The sequence below is a fragment of the Halichoerus grypus genome, chromosome 6 (assembly GCF_964656455.1).
Source record: "Halichoerus grypus chromosome 6, mHalGry1.hap1.1, whole genome shotgun sequence".
NCBI classification, from domain to species: domain Eukaryota; kingdom Metazoa; phylum Chordata; class Mammalia; order Carnivora; family Phocidae; genus Halichoerus; species Halichoerus grypus.
This window is the reverse complement of record NC_135717.1, coordinates 95,621,363-95,627,362: the sequence shown is the minus strand read 5'-3', so window position 1 is coordinate 95,627,362 and position 6,000 is coordinate 95,621,363.

The window sequence follows — 6,000 nt, the reverse complement described above, 5'->3', positions numbered from 1 at the left end:
TGTGTGTTCAAAAACAGACTCTTAGCAGTTGTGAGCATGTGTCCATGAGGCCTACCTTACTACAACTGGACTCATAAAGAGAAGGGGCAGAAGAAGCAGAAGCATTAGGCTGAAATGAAAGAGAAGGAAGATGAAGTGTCTTGAAGCTGATTAGAACCCATAGAAGAAGGGTGAGATATGAGTTCATCATCACCTGCTTCTCTAGGAACTGCTTCCAATGTCTTCACATTGTCTATTGAAAGAAGTTTCTTTTCTTTCTTTTGTTTTTGTAAACCTCTATTTCTGATTTGTTGACTTAAAAAGGTCTGAAAAGATGAAAGAAAGGAAGAAAGAAAGAAAAAAAGAAGAAGAAAGAAAGAAAGAAGAAGGAAGGGAGATGGAAAGAAGGAAGGAAGGATAGAAAAGAAAAAAGGGAAGGGAAGGAAAAAAGAAAAGAAAGAAGACTCATTTTTATTTCCTTCCAACACAACCTGCTATTTCTCTAGGGGGTCCCCTCTCAGTAAATTACACTTTATTTCTTTCACTGGCTTGGAACAAAAACCTTAGAGTCATTTGTAACTATTCTTCTCTCACACATCACATCCAGTCTGTCAGCTAATCCTGTTGGCTGCTCTAAACATGTGTCTTGAGCCCAAGTACTTATTACTGCCTTTACCACCACGATCCTGGTCCAAGTCACCATTGTCACTCACCTGGGCTGTTGCAAATAGCTTTCCAAATGAGCTCACTACTCCCACCACTTTTCCACTATAGTTTTCCCTCTACCTGCAGCAGGAGGTTTCATTTTAAAATATAAGACACAAGGGGCGCCTGGGTGGCTCAGTCGTTAAGCGTCTGCCTTCAGCTCAGGTCATGGTCCCAGGGTCCTGGAGTCGAGCCCCGCATCAGGCTCCCTGCTCAGCGGGAAACCTGCTTCTCCCTCTCACACTCCCCCTGCTTGTGTTCCCTCTCTTGCTGTGTCTCTCTCTGTCAAATAAATAAATAAAATCTTTTAATAAATAAATTAATTAATTAAATTAAATAAAATATAAGACACATGGGGCGCCTGGGTGGCTCAGTGGGTTAAGCATCTGCCTTCAGCTCAGGTCATGATCTCAGGGTCCTGGATTCAAGCCCCGCATCAAGCCCAATATCAGGGTCCCTGCTCAGCAAGGAGCTTCCTTCTCCCTCTGCCCGCCCCCCAGCTCGTGCTCTCTCTCTCTCAAATAAATAAATAAATAAATATGACACATCTTGTCAGTCTTCCTCTCTGTACCTCCCAGTGATTTACTGTCTCACTTAGAGTAAAAGCAAAGCCACTATTTGTCTTGTTTTGTTAAGTTTTTATTTAAATTCTAGTTAGTTAACATAGAGTGCGCTATTGGTTTCAGGAGTAGAATTTAGTGATTCATCACTTACATATAACACCCAGAATCTGCATGGATCTTTACAGAGATGTTATAGTGGCAGATTGCTCCAAATACCATCAGAATCCCAGTGCCATGAAACTCTCAAGTTGTGAGTTCAAAAGTAGATGAAAAGCATATGATTCTCAGAAATCCATCCTACTGGCCTGTGTCCATGGTCACTGTTTGATGGTAGTGATTGCTTCTAAACATATGTTCAGACTAAAGTATCAGTGCCTATAATTTACTCAAAGTTTGGTTTTCCACTCTCACAAAATTTTCAATTTTATAGCTTGTCCTGAAACTAAAGTAACAGTTTCTTTCCTGAAGTTATTTGATCTCTCGTGTGTTCCTAAATTATGTCTTTAAAAGCATTCTCCTGCTGTACCTAACAGATGTTGTCCTAAGAAGATGTCAAGATTTCTTATTTCCCTAATTGTCATAGAAAATGCAAGAAGTTTTCAGACTGTAATGAGTTCCCAAAACACAAAATGCTTCCGCACTCAACACCTCGCAAGCACCACTCTGCTGCTACCACGAGTTAGAGATTTTTGATTTGCTACTAGATTATTGTTCTGATAACGTAAAATAAGAATTAAGAAAAATCCTCTTCCATGATAATGGGCAATCTTTGCTTCAAAATTGTTGATCTAAAGCCAAGTAACTGAACAGATAAAATTATCCAAACTAATTAAATTTCTTTCTCATCTCAAGATGCTGTTCAGTACAGAAAGCTTTGGAAAATAAGACTACTCTTCTTGCACTTACTCTGAACATAAAAATTCTCTAGGCCTTGAATTATCACCTTGTACTTTTCTAAAAACAAAAGTACACTCAGTTTACAATGCATATTTCTAAAGGAAAATAAACACATTTTATTCAGATGTTTGTGAAGCCAAACACGGACACCGTCATCCAAGGAGCAGACTTTATGGGAAAAAAAAGAGAAAAGATGGTTCTGGGATAGTTCAAATCCCAAAGGAAGAGAAAGACACATATCACTTAGCAAGAATTCCCACCAGAAACAAGGACACATGCATGTGAGACAACGAAAAACTGAATGAAACCCAAAAACAATAGACAGATAAGAAGGTTTAGATGAGTGAAAGTTTTGTTGTTTATATTACAGTGTCACAACTAGATTTTAGGGCAATTTTCCAGCGGTAAGTTTTTAGACTTCATTCAAGTATGAAAGTTGTTCAAGGTATTTACTTCAATATTTTAACAAACTGGCTTGATAGGAAACACCAGGGTGTTAAAAAGTCTCAGGATTAAAATTTTTGCTTGAGATGTATTGAGGAGAGAAAATTCATGTCTGTGTTCTAAGGAAAAGTGGCAGGTAAGTAAAATAGTTGTGAGAGCTACTTCCGCAAGTCTCTTCATAAAATGTTCTTTGCAGATGTAAGTTACCACCAGCTAACACACTACTTCTTGCACACTTGGACTATGGGGCAGCCTGGCAGTTAATTGTCTTCCAACAAGAAACGACTGTGTCTGACTTGAAAGAAAGAACATACTGAATGCTATCATGTTTTCTGCTGGTGTATCTCAAATAATATTAAGGCTTAGTGCAATTCTACACAAAATCCCAAATAGATAGTTTAAACTTGGCAAATAATTTTAAATTTCTGTAAGATCAAACAGGCAAGAAAAACTGATGCTTTTGTAAAGATAAAAGTTCCTATGAACCTGAGTGACACATCACATATCAAATTAAATCGAGAAAGAATCACAAACGGACAGTGCACAAAAGAAAACAGTTAAATGTCTATTAAATATAAGAAATAGATAATGTCCCTAATAAATGAGGAATGTAATTTAAAATAATAAAAATTTGTTTCTAAAATTTTAAAATATGTATATATATATATATACTTAACAATAATACTGACAGCTGCAAAAATGGAAGGAAAGGGCATTATGATAGATTGTTGGAATTGTAAGTTGGTAAAAGTTTTCCGGAAGAAAGATACAGATATTTATCAAAATATTTTTTTAAATAAAGTCAAAACAGAAACAATTTAAATGTCCAACTGTAAGTAAACAGTTGAATAAATGATGGCTGGCAAGATCGTGCATTTGGATAATATTTCATAACAAAAAGATCATGACAGGTTATTAAAAAAAACAAGTATCAAAACTGTATATAATATGATCACAGTTTGTTCACACACACACATTTTCAAAGGAAAAGATCCCAGAAAAATAGAAGAATATATTTCTTGCAATTTTTTGACTACTTCAGATTTGCTTTATTATCTTGGTATTTCCCAGAATATCCACAAGGGGTATGTATTGCTATTTTTAGAAGTTATTATTTAAAGTAACATTCATTTGCAGCCACCAGGCATATGATGTCTGGACTTGACTAGAATTATATGAGCTAGTCTGTGTCCTCAAGGAGCATTTGTTTCACTCCATACAAGCTCATACATAAAAGAAAATTCAAACACATATGCCAAGGTAAATTCAAATACATGTGACAGGGTATATTCAAATATCAAAATAGGGAATCATTTGTCTTCTGAAATTCAGAGGCACTGGGGAGTCTAAAGTCAAGGAAGAGTACCTGAGGTGGGTCCTGAAGGAAGATGGGAATTGGTCTAATGAGAAAAGATAAGTGATAAAGACTTGAAAAAAGGTGGTCAGGACTCGCTGTGACAATATATCTCATATTCTCTATCCTTTCTTTTAAAAAAAAAAAGATTTTATTTATTTATTTGACAGAGAGAGACACAGCAAGAGCAGGAACACAAGCAGGGGAGAGTGGGAGAGGGAGAAGCAGGCTTCCCGCCGAGCAGGGAGCCCGATGTGGGGCTTGATCCCAGGACACTGGGATCATGACCTGAGCTGAAGGCAGACACTTAACGACTAAGCCCCGCAGATGCCCCTAACTTTTCAATGATTATTTTAAAGTTGTAAGGTATCTGGAAAACCAACATAAATACACTACTAACATATCAAACGTTTGACGACTTTCATTTTCTAACAGAGATCCTATAATAGCCTGTCTCTTTGAGAAAGAGGCAAAATTCATCTTCAAAACTGAGAAATGAGTTATTTAAATGGAGGAGCATTCTAGAATTTGTTCACAATTATAGATAGACAACAAGTTTGGCATCGTGACGACATCTAAATTCCTTGGAGACAATGCAACTATCCACTCCTAAAAAGTGGCTGTGGAGAGTAGGACTCATATATGTGCTATGCAGGAAAGACAGAACTTTCCCATGACCTAAAGAGACTCTGCAAAATGACCACAGATGGTTTATACCAGGAAAGCTGGAAAAATTATATGAAGTCCTGTGAAAAATCTTAGTTCGGAAAAAAATAAGAGGAAACAAATAAATAAGAGGTCACCAGCAGCCTCCAAATTAAAAGAGGTCTTTCTGAATCAGCCTCTCTGAGATTTTAAGATATGGACTTTCTAAATCACAAAGATCTGGAGAGAAGATGAGAACCAAAGTGAGTTCCAAATCCCTGAGTTTTATTATGCTATTGTTACACACTAACGAGATTTATGAGAGCCTCTCCCATAAATGTTTTTAGTGTACTAAAGCAATAGCTTGTTCTCACTGGACCTTCTTATAAAGAAGCAATACAGTGTGCCAGGAAGAGCACTGAGTGAATGGTTAATAATCAGAATTCTGGCTACCTTGATAATTATCTTAGGGAAATGTCATCTCATACTTAACCTCACAGGGTTTTCATTTTCATTATCTACAATGTGAAGACCATGTTTAAAAGGGGAATAACGACAGTCCGAGTACAGAGATTGCTGCTCAGTAGCACTATTCAGGAAATTCCCGCTGAATTCATAAAAAGTCTAAAAAGAGTGGAATAACCTATAGACCACCAGGGAAAAGGCTTATGGTCTCCGGGGCCATAAATTCTACAACATTGGAGCTGGAAACCTCCGGGCCTGACCCCTTCATTTTAACTGAAACAGTACCTGACATTTTATGAATGAGATCTAATGACAGGCTTGAGGTAAACAGTACTTTATTTATAAGGTAAATAATAATGTGAGGTAAAAGATATCTGTAAAAGATGTGTAATCTTTTACAGATGAAAAACTCAAAGCATCAAAGAAATTAAGTCACTTGTCAGAGGTGAGACAGCTAAGTGCCAGAGCTAGGAGTTGAACCTAAGGCTGCTCATTCCAGCACTATGCTCTTTTTTTTTTTGTAAAGGAGTGAATGTTCTATTCTTTAGTACTTAATAGAATACATAACAAGTCACACAATCAATGATTCATTATGTCACACACAGGAAAATAGTATCGAGCATTTCTACTGTACAACTCATTGAGAACAGGGCAGTGCCATGTTCTTAAGCAATTTGCTCTACCTTCTCCAACAGGAAGGAGCTGAGTGGGACCCAGCTGGGGCTAAGAATGGCTAAGTATTTCCCAAATAAGTGTTCAGAAAGATCTATCTAATATCATAAAAATGAAAAATAAGTAGGCTGAATTGCCCATCTGAAGGATAGTATGGAAACTGAAAAACAACCAAATAACAACTTACTAGAAAAATTCACGTTAACATTATTTTAAAATTTCACTGAGATGTTTTGTATAATTGAAGATGCAACCTCAAGATATCAATGCTTGACA